Consider the following 15,121-nt stretch of genomic DNA (forward strand, 5'->3'; position numbering starts at 1 on the left):
GACCTTGTTAAAGGACCTCAGCCATCAGCAGTATTGAACAGAGTTCAGCACAACACAGAATCACCTGTGATGTGTCTTCAGAATGGACCCAACCAGCAGTAGAGTTAAATAGAGGCTACAGTGTACTCACTAAATTTGTGCTATAATTTAGATTGTATTACTTTGTGGGAGGGAAGTTATGGACCATAGCAAGAACATCATGTGTGTTTTATTTTTGTGTGTGAGGTTGTGTATATGGTCTGTGTGTTTGTGTGTTTGTATGTGTGAATGCGATTGTGCCTTATGTGGAGTCTGGTAGTTTTGATCCATATGCTTAAATTTTCATCCCTATTCTCTGGACCATTTCTTTCCTTCTATATTTTAATCGCCAGAGTAGGCAGGCATGAAACTCAACTGGTGAGGCCCTATTCTCTGGACCATTTCTTCTATATTTTAATCACCAGAGTAGGCAGGCATGAAACTCAACTGAGTGTGAAGCCAGTGCTGCTTTGTATTAAAGCAAGGAACCTGGATCGCCTGCACCTGGTCTACGTTCTAGTCTGACTTTACAGACACATTAGCTTATATTTAAACTTATCAGAAATGAACATAATATATAATCTTTCTGTGTTTTAAAGTAATAATTTGAGTCTTCTCCAGCATTTAGACATATCAATGCATTTTATTATAGCATAAGCTAAATTGAAATTGGCAGATACTACTGCATTCTGTAATTATGAATACCATGAGTGATATAAAAACTGCATTCTTTAAAAAAAAAAATCTGAAAAAGAACATATGCTATTCCCAGGGGCTGAAATTTGTCTAAATAATAGGCTCATTTTGTATGTTTCACAGCTACTAGCAGTTGCCTGATTTATTGGTAATATTTGCAGTTATTTCACACTCATATACACAACAAGTACACAAATATGTATGTATAAACACATAATATGTATGTTGTATATAAATCATCCATTGAGAAAAGTGGTAACAAATATGTATATTTAAATTTTTACACTTCTGATTTAGGAATTCAGTTGTTACATTGAACACTGGTTTCAGAAATGCATACCCAAGCTGTGTTTTTGTCTTTACTGATTTGCTCTCTATTTTTATTTTCACATGGTGGGGTTTTTTGTTTTGTTTTGTTTTTTTGGCCTGTGGAAGGCTAAAATTTTGTTTGGTCACATCATTCAATGTGACCTTTATATCTGGAGAGGACATATAACCTGTTTATAATACTTTTAAAATATCTGAGTTAATAATAAGAATGTCTTTACATTGAAAGTAATACTAACAGTGTTTACATAACATCCTGTATGCACTCTCAAGAAAATAAAGTTGTGTTAATACATTGTTGTAACTTGGTAATTCATGGTGGGGAAATTGTGACGTTTCATTTATTTATATAAAGCCGAACTCATGTACAATTCTAAATATATTAATATTTTCTAGTAGAAAATATATACATCTTTAAGAAAAGTAAATTTCTTCCCTGGAGAAATTATTTGAACATGCTGCTCAAGTTCTGAGGGGCAGGGAAAAAAAATTTATTTTTGAATTTGAAACACATTGAAAATCAGAGCATATTATAGTTATTAAAAATGAAGTTAAATGATACTAATATTAGCTTTTCTCACATTAGTGAGAGTTTAGTATTACCTGCCTTTATAAAATTGGGGTTTTAAGATGTTATCCTTAACTTATTACCCACTTTTATTTTTTTTGCTACAATATAGAAACCGATGGAGGTAAAGTTGCTTTCTAGCAAATGGGCATTTAGGGTCATGTTCTTTGTAACATACTACAGTAAGTTTGAACATTAGTCCAAGTTACTTTTTAGTGTTGTGTAATATTTGGGAAATGATACTTGTCTCTTTTCCTTGAAATGCTTTCTTTACTCTGCATTCCAAACCTCCGTTTCACATGCTTTAACAAAATAATAAGAGCAAGTTATTTTAGGAGTATTCATAAAGAGATAAATTATCAGTAGTCTAAATCTAACTGCTGTGATATAAAACTACTGCTTTCTAGTTTTATGAAAGGAAACATTTAAAATATCTCTAATTTTAATTGTATACAAATGACTTAAATTTAGTTTTATTTTTGTTTTAAGAAATACAAAATTAATTTTAACACTTGTATTCCTCTCCTAATCAGTCTCAGTGCTCTTTATAGAACCACTTTTTTACAGTGATCAAAAGGGTCACTCAGCACAAAATTGCAAAAAGCTGTACAATTTCACCATACTCCTTTAAGCCTCCCTTTCTCCTATGGTTTCTGTAGTTTTTCGTGTAATTGGTGATCGATATGACAACATAGAAGCTACAATATTGTTAGAAGTAATTTGTTTTGAATTGAGCCACATTGATAAGAAATATTCCAACAGAAGGATGTTTTTCTTGGTAGCTGAAGGAGAAATGAAGAAGGTAATAACTGCTGGTAATAGCAACAATGTAACCTGATGTCTGTGAAAGTTGTAATTCTTTAATAAAAATGTATAGAGAATTGATTGCTTTTTATTTTAAAAACTTTAAAATATGAATTCTTTACTTGGTTTTTCTTTCCTTATAAATACTAGGTTGTGAACTATAAATTTCAGTTTTTCAAAATAACCTTTCTTCTTGGAAAATGGAGGTGAACTCAGGATGGATCATGAGTGACCTAAATTGAAATAAAACTTTTCTGCTGTTGACACTGTTTAATACTTTTACATAGCAATTTAAATTACTGTATTATAATGTTTTGTATATATTTAAGAATGAATGTGATTTTAAAATGCAGGTAAAAATATTATATAGATCATGGTGATTTATTTTTTATACTTCAGTTTGCTGCCCTTCAAAAAAAATTCTGTACTCTTATAGATCCAAACTTTTCCTGTTTGTAATAAATGTTGGTCCATGTCTGTGTGATTATTCAGATTTTACTCTAAAATTCAGTATGCTTTTTTTTATCCACAGTTTTTTAAATGCATAAATAAATGTAGAATAGAAATGTAAAACAACAGAAAGTACTTGCAAACACAACTGAGTGATCAAATATCTGAAAGTTCTTTGAAAAACTAAAGTACTATTTGATAAGTAAAAGAAGTACTTGTGTATTCATCATTACAAACAGTAAACTGTTTTAGGTTTTATTAAAATGTCTAAAACCATCCTTTTCCCCTGTCCATATCATAGCAGCATTTAGATGTTATCACTTGTACTAACATGATCTATATATACACTTTCCCTCTGATTTGGGGCCTTTTCTCCCAAGACATTCATACTGAAACTTTAAAAAAGGATATAGTCACTAGGGTTACAAAATTTCTTTAAATAAAACCTATGTTTTCTCTTTGTATTGTCAAGGTAATTTTTATTTTATTTTTGTTACCAGGGATTGAACCCAGAGGTGCTGAGCCATATCCCTAGCCATTTTTATATTTTTAATTTGAAACAGGGTTTCACTAAGTTACCTTGGACCTCCCTGAGTTATTGAGGCTTCCTTTGAGCTTGCAGTCCTTCTACCTCAGCCTTCCAAACTGTTTGAATTACAGGCATGCACCAGCTGCACCTGGTTTGGGTAATTCTTTTATGTAAAAAAAAGCCACTTTCAAGCATAATATTGTACTAATCAACCTAATTTCCTTTATATTTCTCAGCTTTATTTTTGGTACTGGGAATTGAACCCCAGGATGTTTTATCACTGAGCTCTATCCCCAGCCCTTATTGTTTTTATTTTAAGACAGGGATTTGCCTCAAACTTGGGATCTTCCTGCCTCAGTCTCCCAAATCACTGGTATCACAGGCATACAAAATTATAACCTCAGCAATCATTAGTAAACATTAAAAAATGATAATTTTCTTTTCTCTCTTAAGGCTTATTCTATTTTGTTTAATAAGAGTTATGATACCTGAAAATATGGGAAAGGATATATCTAACTAGATTTATGAATGACAAAATACATTCTAAATTGTGATCATGTGGTTCATTGTTTTTCTTGAATGTAGTTGTGTTTTAGCATAAAATTTCCTGGTATTTATAGGATAACATTTATTTAATACCTAATCCTTTTAAAAATTATTATGAATATAGTCATTAAAATCAGGGAATATGGGGCGGGGTTGTGGCTCAGAGGTAGAGTGCTTGCCTAGCACATGTGAGGCACCGGGTTCAATTCTCAACACCATATAAAAATAAATTAAAGGCATTGTGTTCATCTGTAACTAAAAATATTTTTTAAAAAATCGTAGGGAATAATTTCTGAATTGTGCTCCCTGTCCCTTCCCCAGAGGTATTAGAGAGATTCTCCAACATGGCATCTGTGAATAAACAAAACACATTTAAGCCCTTCATAATATTACAGAGCTAAAAACAGCTATATTTGGGAAGAGAACTAATTTCAGCACATAAAAGCCTTTTCAGGGTGTAAGCATTTAAGCATAGAACCAGATTGCAATTCACTTGCTTAAAAAAACAAAAAGACCACCTAACATCAAAGGCTCAGATATTTTCTCGTTTCATTATTTTTATTTTGTTTAGTAGATCAACGTTCACACAGTTACTTTATATGCAACTGCAAGGCTCTTCCAGGAAATGAAGATGTCTAAAATATTACCAGTGATACCTGTGAAAAGCTCCACTTTTATAAATGGATAAGAATATTTATTAGCTTGTAAAGAATTTATTTTTAGGCTTAAACTTTTTATTACCAAACAGTTTTGCTCTTAAGAAATTTCTACCAGAAAACAAATAGTTGGTTTTTTGTAATGGTGTAACAGGTTGAAGTCTATAGATTTTTTTTCCCTCCACATAACAAAATTCACAGCAATTTGAACAACAACAACAAAAATGGTGAACAAGTTGAATACAACTTGTTGACAATTGCATCTGCTTTAATAAGGCTCAAAGAATCATAATGTGGGTAAGTTACCATTTTGTATGCTGAGAGACCTCCAAAGAAAAGTATCCTATTTGGAGATATGAAATGATAATTCTGAAGACATTGCCATGTCAAAGCAATATTGAATTGTAGTCTTGGGATAATGTTGAAATGTAATAAGGTTCAAAGCTGTTTTGATATTTATAAAAACAACTCAATTTTGTGATAGAAAATGTTCTATGATTTAACAGTCTTTTTATTTAGGTGTGAAATTTCAGCTCTTGAAAGGTCTTCCCTTACCCAAAAATTTATATATGGGAAATGGCCTATTTTATGGCAGTAATTTCTGCAGTTTTTCATATTGGACTTGAAGAATGTTGGCCATTTAATAGTGATTTTTCTTCTATTTTTTCAATTGCTAGATTGAATACTATGAGTTTTGCATACTTAAAGCCAAAATGGATGCTATCTTCCAAACTAGGAATTTGTATCTGTTTGGCCCCCTCATTTTATTATCTTTTGTTTGTTTGGTGCTGGAGATTGAACCAGCTGTTTTTATTTTTTATTTTGAGAGTGTCTCACTAAGTTGCTGAGGTGGCTTTGAATTTGTAATCCCCCTGCCTCAGCCTCCTGAGCCTTTGGAATTACAGGCATGCATCACCACACCCAACTTCTGGTCCTCTCATTTTGTACATGAATAATCAAATTTATCCTTTAGAGCCAGATCTTTCACATTTCCCTGCTTGGTCAGCCGAGATACCTTAAAAGCATAGAAACTACTAGGTTAGCATCCCAGTAATGCCACATTTCAATCTCTGAAGAATGGATACATGATATGTTTTTGTTAAGGTTTTATTCAGCCAATTTCAGGAACTGAGGCATTAGAGGGCAGTAATCAAATATTCCTGCTGTCAGTACAGTTCATGTGTGACAGAACATTCCTTATACTCATCAGCATAATAAAAACAATTTGTTTTTCCTGTATAACCAAGAAATAATTAGTGAAACCTGTGCTACATGCTTGGTGATAGTATGATATTTTAGATCTGATCAGGAATAGTCATTTTAGCTTTGACAATATTTTACTGAATTGTTCTGGGTTTGAAACCCAATTTTCTGGTTCCATAAGCTTAAAAAAAAAGTAAAAACATGGATGCCAAACTTAAGAATCAGGTAACTTCTAAGGAAGTCCTAAATCTCACTGGAGGGTCACTCAACCTAGATGTGGCTTTAAGAAATTTTTTAGCTGCAGCTTTTTGTAGTAGCTAACATTAGTTTAAAGAAGAATACCATATGTCAATATTTTCAGTTTTGTCATTTAACATCCATTTATTCAACTAGTACTTGAGTGCTTTTTAAAAAGTTTTGTTGTTTTAGATGGACAGAATTTATTTTTTATTTTTTTACGTGTTGCTAAGGATTGAACCCAGGGCTTCACATGCGCTAGGCAAGCACTCTGCCACTGAGCTCCAGCCCAAGACCCTGTATTTGAGTCTTATAAATAGTATGGGTACTAATTCTTTTAGGGTTGTGGAACAGAGTGTCTTCAAAGGAACCAGTTACTTTTGTAGCCAAGTTTCAATTCATTTTGGGATTTTTCACTACAAGTGTTCAGCCATTTTAAACTCATGTCGTCTTACAGAATAAATCTTTTTATTTTCTTAATGGCAAAATTCAACAGTTTTTAAAACAAACCAAGGATGATTTTTTAATGGGGTTTTTATTAATTGAGAATCACTTCAGTAATCTACAAAACAAATATGAAAAATGACAATACTGTGAAATATTCTCATTAAAGTGAAGTGTCTTGAGAGTTTCAAGTACTATATTGGGGGCAGATTGACAATAACATTTCTTGTATTTAAACAGTGTTTTGCCATTTGGTTATCATTGTTAGGTACTGTGTAGCAATCAAATTTGAAGATTCTATGGTTCTTATAATTTTGATAGTTGAGAAAATGTTTAAAACATTGTTTAGATTATTAGTATTTAGAATTGAACATGCAAATTGTATGCCAATCACATGGTTTAATCTGCTTTGCATGGGTTGAACAGAAAGCCTTGCTTTTAAAGAATACAAGTAGGCATATACAATTTAAATAGTTTTTATGATGAACTTAACGTACTTTGAAATTGTTTAGTTATGGGGAGTTGCAAGAATAATGCAAAAAACCCTCCCATATCTGTTTTGCTCTGATTGGCCAGTAGTTAATATTATGACATGCATTCATCTCTTGTTCAGTACCCCAGTTCTATAGATGCTTACTCAAATTCTGTATAAAATGGCATAGCATTTGCATGTAACCTATATTATTTCATTCCAGATTACTTACAATATCTAGTACAAAGTGAATGTTATGTAAATAGTGCTTAATTATACTGAAGTAATTGGGGAATAATAAATCTACATGTTCAATCTGCAGTTGGTTAAATTTGTTTGAACCCATAGATTTCTAGGGCCATCTATGTGTTTTGTCAATTCCTTTTGAATGGTTAAGCAATGAGTTGCATACATTATGACCTTTAGTATTTGTGTTTTCCAATAACAAATATATACTTTTATATATAAACTATTATTGAACTCAGGAAATTAAACATTTGCCATCTATGGCCTACTTTTTAGAGCAATGACCTTTATAGCAATTTTCTTAATCAGTATCTAGTTTAAGATCACTAAACATATGTAATTGTCATTTCTTTTTAATCTTTTTTTTTTTTTCCCTTTGTGGTGCTGACAATTGAGCCCAGGGCCTTGTGTATGCAAGACAAGCACTTACCAGCCAAGCTATATCCCCAGTCCTCTTTAGTCTCCTTTGATGTGGAAGTTTCCCAGTCCTTAAATTTCATGCTTACTCATCCAGTTTAGGTTTATGTTTTAGCTGAAAAGCTACAGAAATGGTCACTCATTCTAAGTCCAACTCATCTAGAGACGGACGGCATGATGTTCATTTGCCCCTTATTGGTGATGTATGTATGTATGTCTGGGTTTTTTTTTTTCTCTCCCCCTGATACTAGAGGTTGATTAACCCAGGGTCTCTTAGCCACTACACATCTCCCAGCCAGTTTTTTTTGTTGTTTGTTTGTTTGAGACAATGTTTCACTAAGTTGCTGAGGTTGGCCTTGAACTTGGGATCCTTCTGCCTCAGCCTCCTGAGCCACTTGGATTACAGGAATATGCCACCATGTCCAGTTAGTGATGTCAATTTTGATGGTGTGTTTTAGGTGTTGACCAGTTTCTCCACTGCGTAATTAATTTTTCTTTTGTAATTAGTACAAAAAATCATGACGTGAAAGCAGAGAGTAGAGCTCCAGGGTAGAGAGAAAGCTCTTAGAATTTACAAGTCCCTGGGTTGGTTTCCCAGCACCCACCCCTCAAAAGTCTTACTTTGATACTGTAAATAATCTTTATTCAGTAATGTAAAATTTTATTTAAAAAAATGTACAGAATGACAATACCATATAAAATGTTCTCAAAAAGTGTAGTGTCATAAGGGAGTTTAAAGTATTATATTGGGGGCAGGTTGACAATACTTTTAATCAGTTTTCCTCCAAAAACTGCCCTTCCATTTGAACCTGTTGATTTTTCCCTGAATCAGCAATATTTTTCCTTATTAGCTAGTGTTTTTCAATGTTTATTGCTTAATGTAAACAGGTACTATTTCTGTGTCTCAAAGTTTAATTATGTTTGGAAACAAGTGGGAAGTATTAACTTTCCACACAGTTTCTTCCCCCCATTTGTAAGCAGATTACTAGTGAGTGTATTTCGCTAAAACTATTTGGAAGATTAAAGTGCCTTTTTAGCAAGTTTTCCCAATATAAAATAATGTACTCTTGTCAGTAATGACTGTCAATTCTTAGGCTACAGGGAAAGAAACCAAAAAACCTCCTCCATCCACACAGTTACATTGTATAGGAACTTAAATTTTAATATGAACCACTGTAACCTACTGGAAATAACTGTGGGTTTACTTAACCAAGTGAGGTTTTTTTTGTTTTTGTTTTTTGAGGGGGGCACGGGTTCAAGGTATACTTTACCACTAAGCTACATCTGCAACCCTTTTGATTATTTTGAGACAGGGTTTCCCTGAGATGATTAGGCTGGCCTTGAACTTGCAATACTCCTTCCCAAGTGGCTGAAGTTGTAGATGTTGTGCCATTTTGACCTGCAAATTATTCAGTATTTTACAAGAGTTTTTTAAAAAATCAATGATCTCTTTAAAAATAACCTAGAAAATGTGTCAAAAAGATCATCTAAATAAATTGTGTTGGCTAATGTTGTGTTTAAACAACTTTATTAGATAAGTGAGCTGGTCCATTATGAATTTGACTCTCCTGAATTGATAATTGAGATTTAAAGAAACAGTACTCACAAAAAGTCAATATTCAAGTTCCGTTAAAAGAAATTTTATATTAAATTTTATCTCAGGTTTAGCAAGGGAAGGGGTGGTTCTTTGCCATGTTCCTCAACTACAAGGACAGAACTTTATTCAATATCTGTGTTAATGTAATATTGGCCTAATAATCTAGAGTAGAAGTGATATTTTTTAAATAATCTTAAAGAAATCCAAGGAATTTACAGGTTACTCAAAAATTGTATGTAAGAATAGGAATGACAGAATTTGGAGGTGGGCATTTATGACTGCTGGGACCTAAAGCTCTTCCATTAAATTACTGTGGCAGTTAATTAAGCAAGTTCAACTATTCTCAATTTTTTAAAATTCTGATAGATCTCGCTCGAATGAGTTTCAAGAAAATGTATAGTTACCCATGTAACTTCCACATAGGCTCAGTGTTACTTATGGTTTGCTATGAACAGCTTATATAGAATATTTTCCTATAGAACCAACCATTAACCCATTTTTAAAATTTATTTTTCTCACTTTTTTAAGAAACAAAAATTTAATGACAGGCATAAGGTAATGGCTAAAAGATCAACTACAATAATTGCTTAGAAATAGTGTTTTTACACCATACAAAATTCTTTGTAAAACTAGTTTTAGTCCTTTTTTATTAATTAATAAGCTTTATCTTTGCAGCAGTTTAGGTATATTGATAAATTGATTGTAAAGCACACAGTGTTCCCATATGCCACTCATCCTCACCTGTGGCAGTTTGCTCTTATTAACATCTCACATAAGGGTGGCACATTTGCATTAGCCCATTTTAAAGGAACAATAATGTTCTAATTTAATCCTTTTTTCCCTTGTTCTAGATTATTTTTTAAACTTCTATTACTGATTAAATTACTTGACATCACAACAATGGTCTTTTTCTGTTATTCTTTGTGTATTAGTTTATCGCATTTCATACTGTTTTCAACTTGGTGCTCCCCTATCAAAAGAGAAAAAACTAATATGAGCTCATGTTGTTTGTAGCAGTTCATGTTGTTTGTAAGTTAAAAGACAAATGGAAAAGTACAACGAAGTATTCTAGACCAGAGTTGTCTTTAGAATCGTCCTTACAGTAAGGGAACAGAAAGGGGAACTTAAAAAATATTTTTACTTTAACCTATTTTACTTTAAATTTTAATGTATTTGCAGTTAGTTAAGATTTTCCAAACTGTTCATGGAATTAACTTGGCAGTTCGTTTTTAAGTATGCAGTTTTTTTCAGTTATTATATTTTAAATGTAGATCTATAGTATTACTTAAGATACTTTTGTAGGTAACAATGTTTTCTGAATGAGATTTTTTGATAAGTAAAAAAAAGTTACCTTTAAAAAATTTTCATTGTAGATTCTTAATTTTTTGCAGTTATTATCTCAGTAATTTTTAACATTGGGTCTTGAATATATTCCATGCACTGATTAGCACTTATGGATCATTACAACTTAAAATTAGTCAAATTTACCCTTTGATGTAGGAATGTATAATTCCCATTACCTTAAGATATTCAGTTTTTCTGAGACCTAGAGTGGTTTAGGCTTAAATTACTGGGAAATAAGTGGGAAAGCTAGGGATTTAAACTCTGGAATTTTAATTCCCTAATCTAGGCTCCTAATCACTAGCCACTACACTAAAGAAATTTAGAGTATAGTACATTTATGGAAATAGGTACTACAGTGGGTTCATAAATGACTTCCTTTTTCTTTGTTCAACAGTTTCCGGATTTTTTGTTTTGGGGTACCTGGGATTGAACCTAGGGGAATGTAACCACTGAGCCATATCCCCAACACTTTTTTCAAAATTTTGAGACAAGGTCTCAATAAGTTGCTTAGGGTTTTGCTAAATTGCTGAAGTTGGCTTTGAACTTGGTATCCTCCTGCCTCAGTACCCCAAGTCGCTAGTATTACAAGTATGTGCCACTGTACCTGGCTATTTTAACATATTCCTGTATTTTTACTTTATTTAACTGTCTTCATATTAAGTTTGTCAGGATTTTGGCATATATTTTGAAAAATAGACTTTTATGAGCACTCAGTCAAAAAAATTGCTTTAATGGAATTTTCAGGAAATCTTTTAGAAGATGGCATGGTGCAGTAACTTCCATGCAAACAAAAATTAGGCTTCATACAAAATTGTTCATTTAATTAAGCAAGTTGTTTAACTTTTTTTATTCTGATAGATCTCGAATGAGTTTCAAGAAAATGTATAGTGAATACCCAGTCCCTATTCAGTTTGAATCCAAGGGCACTCTAGCACCCCCCAAGTCTAACTCCTTGAGTTGCCCAAGTTTACCTAGAATTTGCTGTTCTCCTGCTTCAGCCTCCTGAGTTACTGGGCATGTGCCACTGTATTCAGCGTGTTTTAAAAATACTATCTAGAATTTTACTTATTGCTTTTCCATGCACTGCACCCCTTTAGTCTTTTAAATTTTTGGCTGTATTTGGATCTAATTTCAAATAATAGTAATTTTGTGCATAAGATGGCTAGGTCTTTGTAATTTGGGGGCTTTTGTTAAATTCATAAGAACACTTTTTTTTTTAACCACTCAATATTGTGAGTTGTATCTTTATCATGTGTTTCTAATTTAGCCAAAATTAAGTATTTAAGTGGAGAATTATATCCTTTTAATTTGTCTTCATACTCTTTCAAAAAAAAGTATAGAAGTCTTAAAAAATGTTTCTGAGAGGCTATAGACTAGACTACTCATTGTGAATATGTTCTTTTTTGGGGGGGAAGACATTAATATTTGAGATTATGAAACAATTTCATGCAAAATAGAAATGAATGATTGACATCAGAGGCATATCTAGCTGAAAATTTTCTGTAGTTTATGGGAAAATTATATTTATTGAAACTAGATCAGCATTTTCACTTATTGGTAATAGATGGTTTATCAGGCCTAGATATTGAAAATAAACTTTTAACATGGTCAGTCCATGTCACTGAAAACTGAAATATATTCTTTAGGCAATTACCTGATAAAATATCAATTTTATTGTAAATAAACCATCATGAGAGTATGTCAAAATTTGAATTATTTACTGGTACCAAAATTTGCAATTCCAAGATTCTCACAATTCAACTATAGTTTGGTGTGTATGTATGTACATATTTATTTATGTGTTTATTGTCTGTACTGGGAATTGAACTTAAACTTTTGAATTCTACTACTGAGGTACATTCATAGCCCCTTTTATTTCATTTTGAAAGACAATGTCCTCGACCTTGGGATCCTCCTACCTCAGCCTCCCAAGTAGCTGGAATTACAGATGTGTGTACTACACCTGGCAGAACTGTGGAAATTTACTTACAAGTGATCAGTGATGGTTATTCTAAGATACTTTATAGATATAAAGAATCTATTACAAAAGAGTGTATAAGATACAGTTTGTGACTTTTAGGAGTCTATACAAATTTATACAGGCAGAATTTTTAAACCCTCTGGGCGAGTACTTTTACATGTGAAAGCATAGTTCTTAAAAGTACCCTAACATGGTAAGTTTTTAGAATGAAATTTACAAGTGCCTGTTGGTGTATTTACCTTGGTTATATTATGAAAAAGTTCCCCAAGTTTTAAACTCTTTCAGTACTACAATTGACTTGGCTTTATAGATTTTCAAAAAAGTCATTTGGAACTATTTCAGGCCCCACACCATCTGTGTATTTTCATAGGTTTAACATCATCGTAGGTTAAAAAAAAAGTCTCGTTTCAGATTTGGAGGTGGGTGGGTAACTGGGACTTGAATTCAGGAGTAGCTTAACCACTGAGCTACATCCCTGCTCCTTTTTATTTTGAAGCAGAGTCTGGCTAAGTTGTCCAGGTTGGCCTCAAAATTGTGATCCTCTTGCCTCAGTTTCCCAAGTCTCTGGGATTGTAGGCAAGCTCCATCATATGTGACTTGTTTCAAAGTCTTGGTTTCACTTTACATATCAAAAAAAAAAAAAAAGAATTACTTCCTAAACTGCTTCTAAAATTTGTTAAACTTCCAGTATCTACTTAGTAAACACATACCATGTGTTAGGTGTTGTGGACACCTCAGTAAAGAAATTTATTGTTTGATATAGGAGACAATTACATAGAGAAAATTTGGGGAAGAGTAGATCAAGGAAATCCTCTTAAAGAATTAAAACTTCTGAACAAAGGTTGGAAGTAGAGAACTTCAAATATAGAGACCCTACAGAGAAAGGAAAACCATGCTTTAATTGAGTTGAAGAAATTTAGCCTGATGGTTTTTATGTGGAATATTGCTTCTAGTCTTTATAGTGTTATAAACAGATGATTGTGGCTATTTTATAATTTTTTTCTTATTAGGAATATGTGAGTATGATAATCTAATAGTTAATCTATAATTGCAGCTAGACTGCTTGGGAATAAAACTGGAGAAAATTCAAGAATACATGAAATTTTATAATGGCTAAAGCAATAAAGTGAATATAATTTTGCTCTTTGTCTAGTTGAGAGTCGCATATATAATTCTGGACCCATATTTTGTTAACGAGTGCAGACTTCCTATTTAATTCTCAGTTGCATATTGGTTAGAAATTATGTTGGTTTCATCAATTTTTAATTTTATATTTGAATCTTAAAGAATTAAGCTGTAAAACCTTCTTAATAGTCTTCATACAGTTTGAAGAAAATGTGACATTAAAATAACCAGAAGTTTCATTTTTTGAGAGAAATCCTTTTCTAACGGAGAATAGTTTTTTTTTTCCATAGTAAGCAAAACTTGGAGCAATTGCACGAAACAATTTGATGCATAGAAATATTTTCACCATGGGTAACATGTTTTTACTAGTTCAAAGATACTACATCATTAAGTGTTTAGCTCATGCAATGTTGTACAGTTCCGAAGTTATTCTGATTAGGAAAAGAAAAAATTGTTCATTTGTTATGCATTTTGTAATGAAAAAACATGAAACTTTGCCCCCTCTTTTGGTTAAAACTTAGGTTAACACACAGATGTATTTTAAATAGTCAGTTGTACCAAAGGAACAAAGAATAACCCAGATTAAAAGATACAACTTAATATTTTTTGATCCTACTATCAAAACTTGAAATAATGTAGAATCCTGAAACTAATGTCTTGATATCTTCTGAATACCTTTGAAATAATTAAAAACCTTCAAAATACCTGAACACCTGTGAAATACATAAATATTGTAAACAGTGGTTTCCAAACATCTGTCAAAAATTAAATCAGTTGATTATGTTTTCAAAGTTTTTAATTTTCTTGATTTATGAAACCAAAAAATTTGTTAGGGTAGATTGCTTATCTAGGCAATGTGTTATGAAGAGGAAAGTATTCAGAAGAATTTGTAAGAGGAAATATTAATAAGAAATTGATGTGATATTTTTGAAAGATAGTATTAAGTGAAATGTCTTCATAGCATTAAAAGTGGTTGAGGATTATAGTGGAACTTTGATCACTGAGTTTGTAACCTGGTTTTTATTCAGGTTTTTGTAGTTTTCTAGACTCCAAAAACATTAAAATAACCAGGGTTCTATTCCAGGAAGAAATAGGATTTTTTTTTAATTGGTGATTTTTTTTTCATGAATTTATGTCTGTATCCCTAGTAATTATATGAAAAGTTGACATTTTTATGTTTTAAGAATCATTTGTTTCTGTAACAGTTCACGTAGGCTGATTGATAAATAATGGATACTAAGATATCAGGTATACATTTTTGTGCATAATATTTGCTGAACAGATAATCACTCTATACAGTAAAGTTGCTTCCCCAGTCACACTCCCCTGGTGTTCCTTAAACTTAATCCAGAAATATACTCATCTTACACTTTTTTTTTTAACATTTTTATCTACCTAACCATATTTCTATAGAAAGCAGTTTCACTAGCTCCTTTGCTTTCTTTAAATCTTTACAGAAAT

At 32.1% G+C, this 15,121-nt stretch overlaps 1 protein-coding gene across 2 annotated transcripts in view; it reads left to right on the plus strand.

Annotated features, from left to right (window-relative positions):
• Cstf3 (cleavage stimulation factor subunit 3) overlaps nt 1-15,121 on the plus strand; it is a 78,160-nt gene that overhangs the window by 20,256 nt on the left and 42,783 nt on the right. The window lies entirely within an intron of this gene.

The sequence above is a fragment of the Ictidomys tridecemlineatus genome, chromosome 4 (genome assembly GCF_052094955.1).
Source record: "Ictidomys tridecemlineatus isolate mIctTri1 chromosome 4, mIctTri1.hap1, whole genome shotgun sequence".
NCBI classification, from domain to species: Eukaryota; Metazoa; Chordata; class Mammalia; order Rodentia; family Sciuridae; genus Ictidomys; species Ictidomys tridecemlineatus.